The 21685-nt window shown below is 35.8% G+C and overlaps 1 protein-coding gene across 1 annotated transcript in view; it reads left to right on the top strand.

Moving 5' to 3' along the window:
* The window catches only part of ARSB (arylsulfatase B), a 175425-nt gene that overhangs the window by 83490 nt on the left and 70250 nt on the right, over positions 1 to 21685 (top strand). The window lies entirely within an intron of this gene.

Here is a 21685-nt window from a genome sequence, read left to right as displayed (position 1 = left end):
TGGGGGAGCAGCTGTATACCCTTATTACACAATAAGTATCTAATGAGCATCTACTATATACCAAGCCCTGTTCTAGGTGTGGAGGAACTAGGAATGAACAAGACAGGCACCATCCTGACTCTCATGGAGCTTATATTCTAGATGGGGAGTCGGGGGGACGGGGGGTGGGAATAAACAAGTAAACCCATAAATAAGTAGATGACGTCCCATAATGATCTGCACTAGGAAGGCAGTAAAACAGTGTGTTGTGATACAGAGAGCTGGCAGATGTGAAGGAGGTACACAATCTGGGGAGCAGAACGCAGACTCAGCTTTGGCAATGGTGGCAGGGCCTTCCTGTTTAGCCACCGCCATGCCGAACAATGGCCCCCAAAATGGGGAGGTGTACGCACCTGCAAGGGTGCAGGAAGAAAACTTTAAAACTTGTATTTGTAGTTAATTTTATCTCATCTTTTTTTAAGTATATATTTTATAAGATATATAATATATTAGTAGATTAGTACATATACCCAATTGATAAACAAATATAAATAAATGTACATATACTGGAGGTATTGTTTCTACTGATGGAGTGACAATGTCTAGTGTAATAGTTTTAAACCTCTGTTGGGTGTTACAGCAAGGGGTAGTGGCTGATTGACTGGTCCCCTAGTGACCAGGGGAAAATGACCTCCTCTGTTTACAGTTTGCGTTTTCCCCTTAGATATAAGTGAAATTAAATAATTGAACTAGAGAATGGCCATTTTTATTTATTTATTATTTTTCTCTTGCTTTTTCGTTCAGAAAGCTTTTTTCTCAGCTTGAAATCCGCTAAACATTTATATTTTCTTCTAAGTGTTGTGGTTTGATTTTCTTCCATGTAATTCTTGAACTGTTGTGAAATGATTTTGTGTGCTATGTGAGGTCAATATCTAAATCAGAGGAATGGGGTTTTTCTCAAATTTTTGAATCACAGAGCTCCTTGAGACTCTGAAAGCTATGAGGTTACCAAAAAAAGTACCTAAGCATATGTACAATAATTTAGATAGAATTTATTTTTATGATGTTAGATATTGATTACACATTCTTTTCTATGTACACATAGAAAAATATGACATTCTTTGAAAACCTTTGCCTCTCACTCATTTTTAATGCAAAAATTAATACCTACTTTATGATAAAAAGGAAATAAAAATTTCCAAACAAAGCAAAACTTGAACTTCAGCTTATCGCCACCTTCCACCATGAAGGCTGTTGAAGTTTGACTTACAGAAGCAGGAGAAAGTTTTGAATGGTTTTGATATGATAACCTATGTGTCAGCCTTGCCATCCAATCAGTTTTGATTTTTTTGTTTTGTTTCGTTCTGGTGGCAAAAAAAAAACCACACTTGGCTTATTGTGGCTTATAAAAGCACACATGAGCAAATGGAGCTATCGTGGCATACTTGGCCAAATGAGGGTAGAACTGAGTTGAGAAACAGATGAATTTATTTTGAATAATTTCCTCTGTTCCCAGATTCACTGAGGTTCTGATCTTTGGCAAAGTGCAAGTCATTGATGTTCATCCATATCACCAATTTTGGACTATAAACCCACATTTCAATCTTAAAATTATCTTTGTCAGGAGTTTGGCACATACTTGCTTCTGCCTGCTGAGAAATTGGAAAAAGTTTTGCCACCCTTAACTCCAGATTGCAGAAGGTCTTTCCTCAGTGTCAGTGGCATGCTGAACTCCTAGTGACCCATCTTGAATAGAACAGGAGCTCTGAGTCCTTCAGCAGCAGATATAATGTTGACTGCAGGGCTGTAACTAGAATATTACAACCAAAACTATTGTCCAAGTACGTGAAACCATGAGAGAGTGGCTTTCCTTTTCTATTTGAAAAAAGTAAAATTTCTGCCCAATGTCTAATCAAGCATTTCAAGACTTTCCTCTGGAAATTCAGCGAATTTCTGTTTAGTAAGTGAAGAACTGCTCTCATTCTGCTCCCTTTTCCTGATGAAAGATCCTGAAAGCAATGATTCGGCCCCCACTGTCCCGATGAAGTTGATGCTCCTCACAGCACTAGGCAAGCGTTCATTCAGTACCAGCGGCAGAGCATTTGGCACCCATGCCGGCCGATGCAGAAAGCAACCAGTCACATTGACGTCAGGAGCTTCTCTTCCAAAGCAGTAAAAACAAATGGACAGCCAAATGTCGGATTCTCAGTCTATGCCCAGAGTTCTCGACCCTTTTTTCAGTAAGATGTTTACTTGGAAATACCATTTTCAAGATGATGGTAGTTTCTGAAAATTTCAAAAAGGTCTCATGAAATAGGAATGCCGGTAATGGCAGTAACAGAGTCGGCTATGCTGAGAGCATCCGTTTCACTAGTTGTGTAGTTATCAATTCCTCTTAGGTCTGCTCCAAAATATTAAATTTTAGAAGAAATAGCCATTCTGGAGTGGGTGACATTCTTTGCAATCTGAGTTCCTTGACTGCTTCAGTTTTTCACCTGTTCGAAGCCACAGAACATGTTTGTCAATTCTAGGGAACATGGCTTCTCCAAGTTCTTTCTGATTCTGTATGGTTTCTCTGCTTTTCAACTTGATAAGCAGCCTATAGGTTGTTTCAAGACACTTCGAATGATTTTTAAACTTACTTTATATATCATTAAATTTATATAACCAAAGCAGAACCCCTAATCATAATGGTAGGAATGTTTTTCCTTTCTAATCAATGGGAAACTCTTCTAGATGTTATAACATCACAGTGGGGACTTCCCTGGTGGCGCAGTGGTTAAAAATCCGCCTGCCAATGCAGGGCACACGGGTTCGAGCCTTGGTCCGGGAAGATACCACGTGCCGCGGAGCAACTAAACCCGTGCACCACAACTACTGAGCCTGCGCTCTAGAGCCCGCGAGCCACAACTACTGAGCCTGTGTGCCACAACTACTGAAGCTCGCGCGCCTAGAGCCCGTGCTCCGCAAAAAGTGAAGCCACCACAATGAGAAGCCCACGCACTGCAATGAAGAGTAGCCCCCGCTTGCTGCAACTAGAGAAAGCCCGGGTACAGCATCGAAGACCCAACACAGCCAAAAATTAATTAATTAATTAATTAATTATTTAAAAAACATGACAGTGGTGACAATCAAATATTACCTGATGATGTGAAATATCTTAAAAACTTAGTATGAAACTAAAGACTTTCCCCACCTATGGATTCAGTTTCAAGAGGAATTTTGAAGGAAAGATAAGTCACTTTTCACCCCATTTTCACAGATACCATGAAGCCCAATGAAGTATAATTCTTAATGAGCCAAAGTTTAAGAACCTCTGAACTAAAATGATGCTTTATTTCAAATATTACCAAGACAACCCAGACTGATTTTTGAGTAATTATTATTGAATAATAATTTCATTATTATTATTATTGAATATTTCCTTTTTCACTGATTTGCAGTACCACTTTATGTTCTAAGTTCTTATTAGTGCTATGCTCTGTCTTGGTGCCATCTATTTTAGTCCACTGACTTAGCTGTTCTTGTGTTAGCACCTCACTGTTGTAATCTGTAATCTGTTGTAAACATACCTTTTAGAGTATATTTAAATACCTGGCAGAAATAGCTATTCACCTCCCCATTGTATTTCCTTTACAAAATTTTCTTGACAAGTCCCACTTTTTAATTTTTTCTGATGAACTCTGGAATTATTTCATTAAAAGAAAAGCTTCTTAAAAATTAAATGAGATTAACCATGAAAATTAATTTGGGAAGAATGGAGATATTTAGTCTTCTCACCTGGACACTTAAAGTTGCCCTCTGCTTGCTGATGTTCTTTTCGTTGTTTTTTTTTTTAATTATTTTTTCTCTACGTATTTCATTTTGGATAGATTCTGTTAGTATGCCTTCAAGATTATTAATTTTTTTCTCGATTCCTAATCTTCTATTAATTCCATCCAGTATATTTTTCTTTTTTTAATCTATTTTTAAATGTGATAAAATACACATAACGAAATTTTCTATCTTAGCCATTTTTAAGTGTACAGTTCAGTAGTGTTAAGTGTATTCACATTGTTGTAAAACTAATCTCCAGAAATTTTTATATCTTGCAGAACTAAAGCTCTATATTTATTAAACAACAGTTCTCTACTTTCCCCTCCCCCCAGCCTCTGACAACCACCCTTCTACTTTCTGTCCCTATAAATTTGACTACTGCAGATACCTCATACAAATGAAATCCTACAGTATTTGTCTTTTTGTGACTGGCTTATTTCATTTACCATAGAATCCTCAAGGTTCATTCATGTAGCATGTATCAGAATTCCCTTCCTTTTTTAAGGCTGATTAATATTCCATTTATGTATATACCACATTTTGTTTATCCATTCATCCATTGTTGGACAGTTGTGTTGTTTCCACCTTTGACTATTGTGAATAATGCTGCTATGAACATAGGTGTACAAAACTCTCTTTGAGACCCTGCTTTCTGTTCTTTTAGTTATATACCTAGAAGTGGAATTGCTGCATCATATGGTAATTCTATTTCTAATTTTTTGAAGAACTGCTGTACTGTTTGGCCTAGTGGCTGTACCATTTTATATTCTCACCAACAATGTGCAAGAGTTCCAGTTTCTCTTCATCCTCACCAGCACTGATTCTTTCCTTCCCTTTAAAAAAAATTTGATAGTAGCCATTCTATTGGATGTGAAGTGATACCTCATTGTGGTTTTGATTTGCATTTCCCTTGTATTTAGGGATGTTGAGCATCTTTTCATGTGTTCGCAGGCCATTTGTGTATCTTCTTTGGAGAAATATCTCCTTGAGTCCTTCATCCATTTTTTTTTTTCTTTTCTTTTTTCTTAACATCTTTATTGGAGTATAATTGCTTTACAATGGTGTGTTAGTTTCTGCTTTATAACAAAGTGAATCAGTTATACATATACATATGTCCCCATATCTCTTCCCTCTTGCATCTCCCTCCCTCCCACCCTCCCTATCCCACCCCTCTAGGTGATCACAAAGCACGGAGCTGATCTCCCTGTGCTATGTGGCTGCTTCCCACTAGCTATCTATTTTACATTTGGTAGTGTATATATGTCCATGCCACTCTTTCACTTTGTCCCAGCTTACCCTTCCCCCTCCCCGTATCCTCAAGTCCATTCTCTAGTAAGTCTGCATCTTTATTCCCGTCTTGCCCCTAGGTTCTTCATGACCTTTTTTTTCTCTCTCTCTTTTTTTTTTTTTAGATTCCATATATATGTGTTAGCATATGGTATTTGTTTTTCTCTTTCTGACTTACTTCACTCTGTATGACAGACTCTAGGTCCATCCACCTCACTACAAATAACTCAATTTCGTTTCTTTTTATGGCTGAGTAATATTCCATTGTATATATGTGCCACATCTTCTTTATCCATTCATCTGTTGATGGACATTTAGGTTGCTTCCATGACCTGGCTATTGTAAATAGAGCTGCAATGAACATTTTGGTACATGATTCTTTTTGAATTATGGTTTTCTCAGGGTAAATGCCCAGTAGTGGGATTGCTGGGTCGTATGGTAGTTCTATTTTTAGTTTTTTAAGGAACCTCCATACTGTTCTCCATAGTGGCTGGATCAACTTACATTCCCACCAACAGTGCAAGAGGGTTCCACAATTTGTATGGAAACACAAAAGACCCCGAATAGCCAAAGCAATCTTGAGAAAGAAAAACGGAGCTGTAGGAATCAGGCTCCCTGACTTCAGACTATACTACAAAGCTACAGTAATCAAGACAGTATGGTACTGGCACAAAAACAGAAATATAGATCAATGGAACAGGATAGAAAGCCCAGAGATAAACCCACACACATGTGGTCACCTTATCTTTGATAAAGGAGGCAAGAATATACAGTGGAGAAAAGACAGCCTCTTCAATGAGTGATGCTGGGAAAACTGGACAGCTACATGTAAAAGAATGAAATTAGAACATTCCCTAACACCATACACAAAAATAAACTCAAAATGGATTAAAGACCTAAATGTAAGGCCAGACACTATCAAACTCTTAGAGGAAAACATAGGCAGAACATTCTATGACATAAATCACAGCAAGATCCTTTTTGACCCACTTCCTAGAGAAATGGAAATAAAAACAAAAATAAACAAATAGGACCTAATGAAACTTAAAAGCTTTTGCCCAGCAAAGGAAACCATAAACAAGATGAAAAGACAACCCTCAGAATAGGAGAAAATATTTGCAAATGAAGCAACTGACAAAGGATTAATCTCCAAAATTTACATGCAGCTCAATATCAAAAAAACAAACATCCATTTTTAAATGAGATTGTTTGGTTTTTTGTGTTGTTGAGTTGCAGGAGTTCTTTATATATTCTGGATATTAACTCCTTATTTTATATATATATATATATATATATATATATATATATATATATATGGTTAGCAAATATTTTCTCCCATTCTGTAGATTGCCTTTTCATTCTAATGAATATGTCCTTTGATGTATAGTTTTTTTTAAAGGATTCATGAATTTTGTATATTTAAAATATTTGAATGCAGTTATTAGCTTAATATTTATGAATCTTGTACTAGTCATCAATAATCTTATAAATCATGCAATTGAAAATATTCAGAACTTATAATATCACTTATTTATTTAAATTAAAATACACTTGATTTACAATATTGTGTTAGTTTCTGGTGTACAGCAAAGTGATTCAGTTATATATTCATATTTTTTCAGATTATTTTCCATTATAGGTTATTACAAGATATTGAATATAGTTCCCTGGGTTATGCAGTAAATCCTTGTTGCTTATCTGTTTTATGTAGAGTAGTTTGTATCTGTTAATCCCATACTCCTAATTTATCCCTCGCCCCCTCCCTTCCCTTTGGTAACCATAAATTTGTTTTCCATGTCTCTGAGTCTGTTTCTGTTTTGTATATAAATTCATTTGTATTATTTTTTAGATTCCACATATAAGCAAATCACATAATATTTGTCTTTCCCTGTCTGGCTTACTTCACTTAGTATGATATTCTCTAGGTCCATCCATATTGCTGCAAATGGCATTACTCATTCTTTTTTACAGCTGAGTAATATTCCATTGTATACATATACCACATCTTCTTAAACCAATCATCTGTCGATGGCCACTTGGGTTGTTTCCATGTCTTGGCTACTATGAATAGTGCTGCTATGAACATTGGGCTGCATGTATCTTTTTGAATTAGAGTTTTCACCTTTTCAGCATATATGCCCAGGAGTGGGATTGCTGAATCATATGGTAGCTCTACTTTTAGTTTTTTAAGGAATCTCCATATTGTTTTCCACAGTAGCTGCACCAGTCTACTTTTCCACCAACAGTGTAGGAGGGTTCCCAGAAAGGGGAACCACCATTTATTATTCGTAGGCTTTTTCATGATAGCCATTCTGACCAGTGTGAGGTGATACCTCATTGTGTTTTTATTTGCATTTCTCTAATAATTAGCGATGAACATCTTTTCATGTGCCTTTTGGCCATCTGTCCATCTTCTTTGGAGTAATGTCTATTTAGGTCTTCTGCCCATTTTTTGATTAGGTTGTTTGTTTTTTTGATATTGAGTTGTATGAGCTGTTTTTATATTTTGGATATTAACCCCTCATCAGTTGCGTCATGTACAAATATTTTCTCCCATTCTGCAGATTGTCTTTTCATTTTGTTGACGATTTCCTTTGCTTTTAAGTTTGATTAGGTCCCATTTGTTTATTTTTGCTTTTATTTCTTTTGCCTTGGGAGACAGAGCTAAGAAAATAACTGCTATGATTTATGTCCAAGAATGTTTTGCCTCCATCCAGTATGTTTTTCATCTCACATATTCTAGGTTTTCACTTGTAGAAGTCCAATTTGGATCTTTCATATCTTTTTTATATCCAACATTCTAAACATACAGAATATAGTTTATAATAACTGTTTTAATGTCCTCTGCTAATTCCAACATCTATGTCAGTTCTGGGTTGGTTGTGATCGAATGGTTACCTCATTATGGGTCATGTTTCCATGACTTTTAATCTTTGATTTGATGCCAGAAATTGTACGTTTTACCTTCTTGGATATTTATTTATTGTTATAACTCTTCTTGCTTTGTTCTGAGATGAAGTTAAATTAGTTGAGAACACTTTGAGCCTTCTGGGTATTGCATTTATGATTTATTAGGCAGGTCCAGAGCAGTGTCCAGTCTAGGGCTACCTATTCTTCACTGCTGAGTCAAAACCTCCCTAGTAATCTACCAAGTGCCCTGTGAATTTTAAGTTTTTCCAATCTGGCTGATGGGAACAGATACTATTTTTCCCAACTCCATGTGAATGTTGGGCACTGGTCCCTTTAATCCTTTCAGATGGTTCTTTCCCTAGTTTTGGGTAGTTCTCTTACATACGTCTGATCAGTGCTCAGCTAAATATTCTAAGGGGGCTCTCTGCAAATCTCCAGGGTTCTCTTTCTGTGCAACTTTCTCTTCTCTGGTACTCTATCCTATCAACTCTAGCTCCCTGGGTCTCCCTGGGCCCTCAGCTCTCAAATCAGGGAGTCCACTGGGTTATGCCTCAGTTCCCCATCCCTGTACCAGGGCTTAGAATCTTATTATTCTCAAGGTAGTAAGCTAAGGCAATAATAAGACTCACCTCCTTTGTTTCCTGTCACTCAGGGATCACTGTCCTTTGCCTGATATCTCATCTTTTGAAAACTGTTGTTTCATATATTCTGTCTGTTTCCCTTTAGGTTGTTTTAGGTAGGAGGGTAAATCCAGTCTGCCTGTTACTCCATCTTGGCTGGAAGCAGAAATACCCAAAGAAAATTTTATTGTGCCTTTACTTTTTTGATCGATATTTTCCTGTTTATTTTCTACTTTCAAGTGCTTTTTAATTCAATCTGGGATCATAGACCCAGCTTTCTGAAATATAATATTGTAAATCTTATAACTTTTCTAAAGAGTTTTTCTTCTGCATTCAACTTTGTAATCACATATAGAGAAAGTATGTATACTGATCTATATGTTAATTACTTTTTATATTACAAATACTCCTTAACTTTCACATTCTCAGTTCCTAATTTTAATTAATCTTTTGATCAGTTGGTTAATACTTTAATTTTCATAGAGGCACATAAATGATAAGGCTTTTTAAAAAAATCTTTGCATATGGAAGAATATCTTTCTATTACCTTCAAACAAAAATAATAATTTGACAAAGAATTCTTGTCAAATCTTTTCTCCTTATGATTCTATAGACACTACTTTATTGTCTTCTGGTAAGTACCTTTACAGCAAAGTGTACCAAGTTTACCTGCAAACACAGAGAAAGCTGAGATTACAATCTTGGTATATCTGACAAGGTAGAATTTATGTCAAAATTATTGTTAAGAATAATGGTGGAAATAGTGCAAATGGTGATTTCTTCTTTGACCCATGTGTTTAGAAGTGTGTTGTTTATTTTCCAAATATTTCAGGTTTTCTCTGTTAGATTATTGATTTCTAGTTTAATTCTGTTGTTGTCAGAGGACATACTTTTTATTATTTCAATCCTTTTAAATTTGAGACTTGGTCCACTTTCTTGGAGTCTATGCCATGTAGTCTTGAAAAGAATGTGTATTTTGTAGTTATTAGGTGTAATATTAGGTTTTTCTTTGTGATCCAATCAGAAAATATTTTATTTCAGTAGATGAGTTTTTATATATTGCTATAATTTTTATCCTTAGCTTTGTTGTATTGTTTTATGTTATATTTATTTTTTATCTTTGATCTTATGTTGGTTTTTTTAATATTTAGAACAATGTATAGTTTATTCTAGTGTCATCATTATACTAATATCTTTATATAATTCTCTAGTCCCTTTTTAGGTTCTACTATTTGGTTTGTCAGCCTTAAATGTCATCTTCGACTCCCACTTATTACCTATAAGGAAATCAACAACTTATTCAATTTTACCCTTTCTCTTGCCTTTCTCTTTCAGTTTTATTTTTAGTTCTATTGTTTCTACTTTGTCAGAGCATATAATATATAATGCTGTTCTTCTATCCTTGTCCACAAGTTTGTTTTTGTCTTAGATCTATAATAATATATTCTGTGCTAACCACTTGTCCATTTCTAAAGTGTTCTCAATTATCTCTTAGTTGGAGGAATTAATTCTTTAATAGATTTCTCAGGATTCTTTGGATTTTTGCCCATATATTAAAACCATTCCTACAATTTTGATAATAGCAAAGCAGTTCAACTGATATAAAATCCTTGTCTCATACTTTCCCTTCCTTGAGTTTCTAGAAAATGTTACCCCACTGTATACTTGTTTTGTATGTTGCTGTTTATAAATTTAATGTTACTGTGATCTTCTTTCTTTTTTTTTTTTTATACATTTATTTACTTTATTTATTTATTTTTGGCTGCGTTGGGTCTTCATTGCTGCATGCGGGCTTTCTCTAGTTGCGGTGAGTGGGGGCTAATCTTCATTGCACTGTGCGGGCTTCTCATTGCGGTGGCTTCTTTTGTTGCGGAACACGGGCTCTAGGTGCATGGGCTTCAGTAGTTATGGCACATGGGCTAAGTAGTTGTGGCTTGCGGGCTCTAGAGTGCAGGCTCAGTAGTTGTGGCACACAGGCTTAGTTGCTCCCCGGCATGTGGGATCTTCCCAGACCAGGTCTCTGGAGATCTGAAAGATTTTTATTATCACTATTATTATTTAAAGTCTAAGACTTTTTTACTAGATATGTCTCAAAAGTGACCAAACTGGGTCAGGTTCCTAGATGCACAGTAGGGTACACTCAGGTCTTTTATTTCAGAGTTTATTTTAATTATAGTTTTAAATTGACATTCTATTGTGTTTCTTTTTCAGGGACTCCAATTACAGATATTATTGAACCTTGTTTGCATATCTTTTGCCTCTTTCAGTTCCTTTCTGATCATTTTCACTTCTTTTTTCCCCTTATTTTGAATTAATTAGCTTCTCTCTTTTCATTTTCATTCTCTATATGCTTTCATATACTTTTAGTTATATATAATGTCCCTTCATTTCTGAGATTTTGTTTTTTCTTTCAGTTTCTTCCCCTAGTTCGGTGTCTGAGTTTTTAAATGTTTGATTCATGGTAACTTTTTTTAATATCAGCATTTGCTGATTTAGTTATATTTAATTCATGTTGAAATATTATGTAAATGTTTTCTTCTGCTTTGTGACTTTTTTTCCATATGCGAGAATATTTTCATTTGTCAAAATTTTGAATTCTCATTTGCTATTTTTTTAAATTTCTATGGTAATTTTGTTTAGATGCTGAGCTCTTTCTGTCATGTTTATGTATGTTAGCTTTTCCTGGACTTACGATAGCAGGTGATCTGTGGGGGTGGGATTTGGATAGTTTAATTTATTTCCTAGTTCAAGAGCCCCTTCTTATGTTGCTCCAGTGAAGTACACTTTCTTTAGTAAATGCTGCCCCTTTCTTTCTGGTCCACCTTCTTATGATTCTATGATAGATACTATGTCATTACAGGAGGACCATGATCTTTTGCCTCTGCCTCCTTTCCCTTTCCCATCCATCTTCCAAAAGACACCTGTTCTTCAACTGCCTCTCTCAGAATTGGCACCTGCCCGGGGCTGCCACTCTGATCCTGCACATTTTCCAAGCCACTTTGTTACGACTCCCGGTAGCCAGTCATCCAGTCCCCCAGGTACCAGATCTTTGGTCACTCAGGGTGGGGCCCTCTTTCTGGGTTTATTTAATGAGACATGATCTGAGTCCCTTCCCCTCTTGTACCCTGCACCCTTTTTGGCATGATCCCAGCCTGACTCTTCCCTAGCGTGGGCACTGGCACTGACCCTTCAGGTCTTAGATGGTTATTTCCTCATGTCCATCCAGGTTTAAATATGTTCTCTCTCCTGCTCATGTTGTAGGCTTGGGTGTTGGGTGACTTGACTTTCTTTCCTTTTCAGTACATTTTTTAAGGGAAGCGTGTGGAGAGATTCAAATGTAGATGACCACCATTATTCTATGGAAATCTGGAAATTCACATGTTCTTCAGCTTTTGCTCCAGTGTAAGAAAAACAGCACTAGAAACTGGAGATGGAACATTATAAAAATGGCTTATGAAATAAAGATGATAGGGAACACCAACCAGTAGCCCTGCATTCAAAGTCTATTTGTGTAGTCACTGCAGTCAAGTAAATATACATATATATATATATTTCAAGTTAAAGCAAAATGTTTCCTACTGTGTAGCACAGGGAACTATACACAATATTTTGTAATAACCTATAAGGGAAAAGAATCTGAAGTGGAACATACACATATATATATATATATATGGCTGAATATATATATATATGTATATTCATATATGTATATGTATATATTCAGCCATATATATATATATATATATATATGGCTGAATCACTGTGCTATATACCTGAAACTAACATGATATTGTAAATCAACTATACTTCAATTTTAAAAAAAGGAAAAAAAATGTTTAAGAAATGATGTTATTTTTTTGATTCCCTACTTTACCCTTTTTGACAAAAGAGCTTCTACACTATGTCCATAGTTATGTAGTGCTCTGAGGGTTGTTGCAGACATTTTCTGTCTGGCTGCGTCACATTCTCGGATGTGATACATCTGTCTAGTTGCTTCTGTTTCCTCCCAGGTTGGTCTGGTGTTTGCTTTCCGGAGGGACATAGAGAGGGGAGAAACTGGCAGTGAGAGAGGAAAGGCATGGTGGGCTACCTCTGGAAGACAGCTAAGAGGAGATCACTGCCCACTTTTGGTTTAGTGCGGCTCCTGAGTTCTATAGCTAGAGGTAGACAAAGTGAATCCATCTTTTTCGATTTTCTTTCGTACTGGGTTTTGATTCTTATGTTAGAATCCAAGAATATGTTGTTAATCTCTTCAGCATTGACATTAGTGAAAATCCCCTCAAGACTTTGGCATCTGGTCTTCTCTTTCGTTTCCAACACTGTTGCCAGTTTTCATCTTTTTGTAATTCTTCACAGATATTATAATGGAAATTGGAAAAAAGGCACATTAGATTCTGCTGATTTGCCCTGATACTAACCCAGAAGTCCTACCAATTATTTTTTAGTAATGAATGGGAAAAGATTGTAATAAGGGCGTGATTCAGTTATTAATAATATTACATATTTCTCAAGTAGCCTACTTTAAACATTTAATGATTCCTTAATAAAAATGTACATGAAAAATTTCTCTCCTCATCTAAAACTCTTACATCAGATGAATTTAAGTTACGTATTTCCTCACCAAATTTAGTCAAAAGTTTATAATTTCCTTGGCTAAACACTTTATTCGTGGTAATGTTTGCATGTTAAAATGGCTTTTGAAGGAGCATGGAATTCACACAAACCCAATATCACCTTCACCCACATAACGAAGAAAATAAGTCCTGTGGGGAATTTCACTAGTGTAATGGTTGAAAATGTGAAGTCTGTGGTTAGATCTGGTTCAAATCCAGTCTCTTCCCTTTATTACTTGTATGATCTTGGGAAAGTTACTTTACAATTCTTAAGTATCAGTTTCCTCATGCGTAGAATGTAACATTAGTGATGCCCACCTCATAGGCACTTGTGTGAAGATGTACTGAAAGAATATGTATGAGACACTTAGCACAGTGCCTGGAACATAGTAGCAACTCAGTAGCGTGAGGGGAAGATGATAAGGATGATGCTTACAAAAGGTAAACAGGGTGGATGTTACCCTGTGGGTGTTTCTTGAATTTTTTAGTCAGTAACTTTTTTTTTTTTTCAAAATTTCATCTCAGGAAATAGTGCCATGGCTACTTCTGTTTCTAAAAATTTGATACTGCCTTCCAGGGTGTGTCTCTTTTTATGACAGATGGTCAGCAGCTAGTGGTAAAAGAAGTGTGGAGTATCATAGTACTTCATTTATTTATGGGAAATGTTTTACTGCCCCACCCTTCAACTAGTTGGAAAATGAAAGTCAAAAACTGGAAACTCTATTTATAAGTGGACAGTGCTGTGATCTCAGTGTCTGAAACTGTAGACTTTTAGAAAATATTTATAGCATATTGGAAACTAGTTACTGATCAGTGCATCCTTGCCCCCTTTTTTTAAAAAAACTAACCCAGAAAACGTGAAATTTGGGTAAATTAGAATTGAATACTGAAATGGCATCAGAGACAATTAACTATGTATCATTTTATGTAAGTCTTTAAGAGAAGAGGATGGAGAAAAATGATTAACTCTTTCGTTAATAGAGGCATTTGAAGTGAATAGAGATATTTGTTAATTCAGCCTTAAAAATAAGCTGAACGGGGACTTCCCTGGTGGCGCACTGGTTAAGAATCCACCTACCAATGCCGGGGACACGGGTTCAAGCCCTTGTCCGGGAAGATCCCACATGCCGTGGAGCAACTAAGCCTGTGCACCACAACTACTGAGCCTGCGCTCTAGAGCCTGTGAGCCACAACTACTGAGCCTGCACGCCACAACTACTGAAGCCCGTGCGCCTAGAGCCCATGCTCTGCAACAAAGAGAAGCCACTACAATGAGAAGCCCGCGCATCACAACCAAGAGTAGCCCCCACTCGCTGCAACTAGAGAAAACCCATGCGCAACGAAGCAGCGAAGACCCAATGTAGCCAAAAATAAATAATTTTTAAAAAAGAAAAAATAAGCTGAACAAATGGAAACATTATACATTTAAAAAGATACTGAGGCCATGTCTACATTTGACCAAGGAGGCAATTTAGCATAGTGGTTAGGAGTGGGGAATTCACGAGTTTGCCTGAGTTCCAAACCCAATTCTGTCACCTGCTCAAACAGGTTATCTTGTAAGTCACTCAACTGCTCTGTGCCAGGGTGTATCTACGTCATAATGTTGAGGATTAAGTGAGATAGTACATGCAAAACATTTGAAATGGTGTGTGGTACATAATACATGCTCTCTAAATTCTAGCTACTATTATTCTAACTAGCTTGGCCAAAACAAACACTCTCCCCCCCTCCTTATTATTCCAGTTTGGTTTTTATGAACGTGCATGAGACAAGCCCATTTCACTGGTTTAGAGGTAGGTCTCTGCGTTAAGTGGTCAATGTGAACATCTTATGGTTCTTTTTTGTTGCATAATTCTTACCGCCATGGTTCTTACTGCCATGACCATTAATGTACGCCAGGGTGGGTAGTGAACATTGCAGGAAGGAAGGGTCTCTGAACAGTTCCCTAGATGCCTACGTTAAAGAAGCTGATTAGAGGGCTCTGCTTCATTCCTATCAGCCTGGAGCCCAGACTTTTGCCCTAATAAAAACACCCATTACCTTGCCATAATAAAACCAGGGCATTTCATGAACTTGTGTGATTATTGAAAAATCATTTTCCATGAACATAATCAGTCATTATTTAGAGATTGACATTTTGCAAGTGGAATCAACAGTCTAATGAAGATAGTATTGCTCATACAGCTAAACTATACCATATGCTTAATCCAAAAAATAGGGGAAATTCATAGATAACAGATTGCAATGTATCTTTTTTATGTGCAGTTCGTGAGTGGACTGTGTGACTTGGCTGTATTTGGCACTGATACTTTTCTAAAAAGAGACCCTCACATGGAAGAGAATATCGTAATACATCTTGGAAATAAAAGTTATAGCTACACCAGTGTATTTCATAACGGGAACTCTTGCCAGCAAGAGGGATGGATAGGAATATTAATGTTCCATTTTATCTACATATTATTCTTGTATCTGTATCTAGGTTGTAGTCTTGTATCCGTGATTATATTCTTTCCATGTTTACAGAGTCAGGATCCGAATTTTGCAACAAAAGGTTGCAAAATTGTCATTGTTTTTAAGCTATCAGCTTATTTAGCACTTAGTATGTAACCCAAGCACTTTACATACATTTCCCCATTTAATTCTCATAACAACACTGTATGTAGCTGTTTTTTATCCACCTTATGCTAGAGAGAAAAACAAGGCTCAAGTTTATATAACCTTGTGGAGTTGAGATGCAGACCCTGAAAGGTTATGCTCTTAAAGACAGTGCAGGGCTGCATGTGAAAGAGTGAGGCCTTTGGAATTGGTGGGAAAAAAGACCATAAACTGTTGAAGCAATTGACATTGTCCACTTTCTAGTGCTTCAGTTGTGTGGAAATGAAACTTTGGAACAGTATGATATACAAAAGAATCATGAAATGCCACAATAATTGTAGCATTACCTGTAAATACATAGATACATATAGAAGATAAAAGTTAACACACTATAATATAGCAATAATCAATCCCATGAACATTTTATGAGCTTCACGAGGCCACTGTTTATTCTAGAAGATTGTGATGATCACACAGTTGATATTGCTGAAAAGTGTTATGAATATAGAAAACACTTTTTTTTCCCTCTAGCTCACTTTGGTACACACACCTTTGAGGAAGAAATTGTATCATCTGCTAAAAGTTCGTGTTCAAGGTACTTATACAGGGACATATAAAGAAAGTGAATGTAGGAAGTTGTCAATAGATTTCTTAAGGTATTTTCTGGCACACTGACTTCCTTTCAAGAGGAAGTCATTATCGTTATATATGGACTCATTACCTAAGCACCCTAAAAGCTTAGCACCCATCTTTTGCTCTACAGAAAAAAAAATCAAGAATTTAGAACATACAGTCAAATATGGTGACCTTATACAGCAAGCCTTCAAATTAGCGATCCTCATCCTAAGCTGTGTGTTAGAATCAGCTGCATTTGTGTGTGTGTATGTTTGTTATTGAAGTACAGTTGCTGGGCAGTATAAGTTACAAGTGTATACTATAGTGATTCACAATTTTTAAAGGTTATACTCCATTTATGGTCATTATAAAATATTGGCTATATATTGTTGTACAATATATCCTTATAGCATATTTTATACATAATAGTTTGTACCTCTTAATCCCCTACTCCTATATTGCCCCTCCCTGCTTCCCTCTCCCCACTGGTAGCTGCTAGTTTGTTCTCTATATCTGTCAGTCCACTCCTTTTTTGTTGTATTCACTAGTTTGTTGTATTTTTTTTATTTTTTTAATTGAAGTATAGTTGATTTACAATGTTGTGTTAGTTTCTGGTGTACAGCAAAGTGATTCAGTTATATATCTATCTATCTATAGATAGATATCTATAGATAGATATATATATAGATATCTATCTATAGATAGATATATAGATAGATAGATTTTCTTTTTCAGATTATTTTCCATTATAGGTTATTACAAGATATTGCATGTAGTTCCCTGTGCTATACAGTAGGACCTTATTATTTATCTATTTTATATATAGTAGTTTGTATCTGATAATCCGAAACTCCTAATTGATCCCTTCCTACGTATTTCCCCTTTGGTAACCATAAATTTGTTTTCTATGTCTGTGAGTCTGTTTCTGTTTTGTATATAGATTCATTTGTATAATTTTTTAGATTCCACATATAAGTGATATCAGATATTTGTCTTTCTCTGTCTTACTTCACTTAGTATGATAATCTCTAGGTCCATCCATGTTGCTGCAAATGGCATTATCTTTTTTATGGCTGAGTAATATTCTATTGTGAAATATATATATATATGTGTGCATATATGCCACATTATATAAATATGATATGTATACCACATCTTCTTTACCCATTCATCCGTCAGTGGACATTTAGGTTGCTTCCATGTCTTGGCTATTGTAAATAGTGCTGCTATGAACATTGGACTGCTATCTTTTTGAATCAGAGTTTTCATCTTTTCAGGATATATGCCCAGGAGTGGGATTGCTGGATCATATGGTAACTCTGTTTTTAGTTTTTTAAGGAACCTCCGTACTGTTCTCCTTAGTGGCTGCACCAATTTACATTCTAACCAACAGTGTAGCAGGGTTCCCTTTTCTCCACACCCTCTCCAGCATTTATTATTTGTAGACTTTTTAATGATGGCCATTCTGACCAGTGTGATGTGATGCCTCATTGTGGTTTTGATTTGTTTTTCTCTGATAACTAGCAAAGTTGAGCATCTTCATATGCCTATCGGCCATTTGTACGTCTTCTGTGGAGAAATGTCTATTTAGGTCTTGTGCCATTTTTTAATTGGGTTGTTTGGTTTTTTGTTATTGAATTATATATTGAGTTTGTATATTTTGGAAATTAAGCCCTTGTTGGTTGCATCATTTGCAAATAGTTTCTCCCATAATGTAGGTTGTCTTTTCATTTTGCTGATGGTTTCCTTTGCTGTGCAAAAGCTTATAAGTTTGATTAGGTCTCATTTGTTTCTTTTTGTTTTTATTTTTATTGCCTTGGGAGACTGACCTAAGAAAACATTGGTACGATTTATGTCAGAAAATGCTTTGCCTATATTCTCTTCCAGGAATTTTATGGTGTCATGTCTTATATTTAAATCTTTAAGCCATTTTGAGTTTATTTTTGTCTATGATGTGAGGGAGTGTTCTAACTTCATTGATTTGCATGCAGCTGTCCAGCTTTCCCAACACCACTTGCTGAAGTGTTGCATTTTTTAAGATTCCATATAGAAGTGATGTCATACAGTGTTTCTCTATCTCTGTCTGACTTTTTTCACTTAGCATAATACCCTCCAAGTCCATCCATGTTGTTGCAAATGGCAAAATGTCATTCTTTTTTAGAGCTGAATAGTATTCATTACATATATACACACCACATCTTCTTTATCCATTCATCTGTTGGTGGTTACTTGCTGCTGTCACATTGGGTGTGTACATCTTTTTGAATTAGTATTTTTTTGGATATATATCCAGGAGTGGAATTGCTGGGTCGTATGGTACTTCTATTTTTATTTTTTTGAGAAACCTCCATACTGTTTTCCACAGTGGCTGCACCAATTTACATTCCCACCAAAAGTGTATGAGGGTTCCCTTTTCTTCACATCCTCACCAACATTCGTTATTTGTGTTCTTTTCGATGATAGCCATTCTGACAGGTGTGAAGTGATATCTATTGTGGTTTTGATTTGCATTTCCTTAATAATTAGTGATGTTGAGTATCTTTTAATGTGCTTGTTGGCCATCTGCATTTCCTCTTTTGAAAAATGTCTATTCAGTTCTTCTGCCCATTCTTAAATCTGGAGAATCAGCTGCGTTTTTGACAAGGATGCTAAGATAGTTCAATTGGGAAGAAGAATCTTTTCAATAAATGTTACTGGGATAACTAGATATTCACATGCAAAAGAATGAAATTGGATTCCTACCTCACAGAATACACAAAAATTAACTTAAAATGGATCATAGACATAAATGTAAGAGCTAAAAGCATAGCAATCTTAGAAGAAAGCATAAGAGTAAATCTCTATGACTTTGCATTAGGCAGTTATTTCTTAGATAAAATACCAAAAGCAACAAAAGAAAAAATAGTTAAGCTGTACTAAACCAAAATTTTAAACTTTTTTTCTGCAAATAATACTATTAAGAAAGCAAAAAACAACCCACAGAATCAGAGAAAATATTAACAAATCATGTATCTGATACAGGATTTGCATGCAGAATGTATTAAGAATTCTTGCAACTCAATCATAAAAAGATAAATAGCCCACTTTTCAAATGAGCACTGGATCTGAATAGACATTCCTCCAAAGAAGTTATACACATGGTCAATATGCACATGAAAAGGAAAATGTAAATCAAAACCACAATGAGATACCACTTTGTATCAGCTAGGATGGCTATAATAAAAAAGATAGATATCCGTAAGGGTCACTAATAAGAGGATGTGGGGAAATTGGAATACTCATACATAGCTGGTAGGAGTGTAAAATTAGCAGGTCCTTAAAAGTTTAAATATAAAGTTACCATATGACGTACCAAGTCTACTCCTAGGTATATACCCAAGAGAAATGAAAACAAATGTCCATACAAAAACTTATACATAAATATTCATAATAACATTATTCATAATAGCCAAGTAACCCAAGATTTTGATACTTTATTCAGTTCCCTGAAATGTACATTTGGTTTTCTTGATTTATTTAATAACTTGGAGTCCCTAGGGTGTTTGGTTATTGTTTTAATCACTTGTCTTCTATTGTATTTCCTTGGCATATATCTCCAACCACATCCTTGTCAAAATATTCTGATTCGTACATTTTAAAAAATAGCATCACAGCATACTTAGGAAGGTTGGTTGGCTTTTGTTTTTTTCATCATGATTTGCATCATGATGATTCTGCCTGTGATGATTTTTCCCAGCAAATAATTCACCACTGGGATTACTCACAACCTTTAGTGTTCAAAATTCATCTCATCTTATTAAGTTCCCTTATTTTGCAATATCTGTGGCTCTTCTGAATAATGAAAAAATGAAATAAATGAATAATATGCAGATAAACTTTCTTTAAAAGTTATTAGAAAAATATGTGTTATTTAACCATGCCTAATACTTTGGGGGTATTCCAGTGAGCTCTGCTTTTAAAGATGAGAAATTTGGGGGTTCCTCCTTCTTTCTTGCCTTTTTTTGGATTGAATGAATTTTGTTTTGTTCTTCCGTGGTCCAGAAAAGTCCTATCTTTGTTTTTAAGTTACCTTAAAATTTTAACATGCAAATTTTACTTAGCTAAATCTAAATTTAATGAACAGCTTTCCCCTCTTCCAAACAATACAAGGACTTTAAAATGCTTTCATTCTGATTTCCCCTCCTGACTTACTTGCTATTTTTATCATCCAGATTTTAGCTCTGTTTGCTTGTTTTTAACCCCACAAATTAGACACCATCATCATCATTCTGCTAAGATTTTCTCTCATTCACCGTTCTCTTTGCTCATCATCCCTACTTGCATTGAGAGCTTCCAGGATCAAACCCTAGTTCCTGTCATTTTGGACCGGTTGACAGTCTCATGGTATACAGGTAGTTAGTTAAATGCCTCAGGAAGAAACTGAGGAGTCCAGGGAAACATTGCCCCCCCCATGGTGCTGCCCCCCGGCGTAGAGGCGTCCCTGCATATTTCCCTCTCACTCTCCAGTTAGTGGGTTTTATGGAATAGAGAGGAAAAAGGAAATCTTACAGAATTCTGAAGTTAAGCATACTCACTTTAAAGGACTGTCACTTATTCTGAGATTGTATTCATCCTACCTTTTGTTGCTATTAAAATTACCTTTATTTTATGGTAATGGTAGTTGAAAGTTTTTTGGTTTTGTTTTTAATTCATGAATTTTGTTTTAACATTTCCATACTTGGCAAATACAACGTTGCCAGTCACAATCCAGATTTTTTGAAAATTTATGGGTCCTTGAAATCCCAAGCCACTGCTGTAGACAACTAGCTGTGAGTTTGGGGTGTGGACACTGAACCACCTGAAAACATGTCCTCTTATTTTCAGGGGACTTATTGGTTATTCCTATGTGGGCAAATCCTATGGTGTTAACAGTACTTTGCAACCTTTTATTGGATTATCAAGTAGTCCAACGATTGAAATTATATCTAACAACTTCTTCCATAAGGCTGAGTCTATACTAGCAAAATGACATGGGTGCCTCATGCACACCCGGCATACATCTGGTCGTGTTTATGCTCCCAATTTTTAAAAAACACCCACTACCCATTGTTTGGCCAGTAACTTACTATGGGCCTTTCTCATTTGTAACATGAGGGCGTTGGACTAACTGATCTCCAAGTTCTTTTCAACAGTAATGTAGGTTGTGATTGTATTTGCACATACAATTTTTAAAAATCTTAAAGAAGTATAACTATTTCACATGTATTTGTA

This window comes from Balaenoptera musculus, chromosome 3 (assembly GCF_009873245.2).
Source record: "Balaenoptera musculus isolate JJ_BM4_2016_0621 chromosome 3, mBalMus1.pri.v3, whole genome shotgun sequence".
Lineage (NCBI taxonomy): Eukaryota > Metazoa > Chordata > Mammalia > Artiodactyla > Balaenopteridae > Balaenoptera > Balaenoptera musculus.
This window is presented reverse-complemented; position numbering and strand designations above follow the sequence as displayed.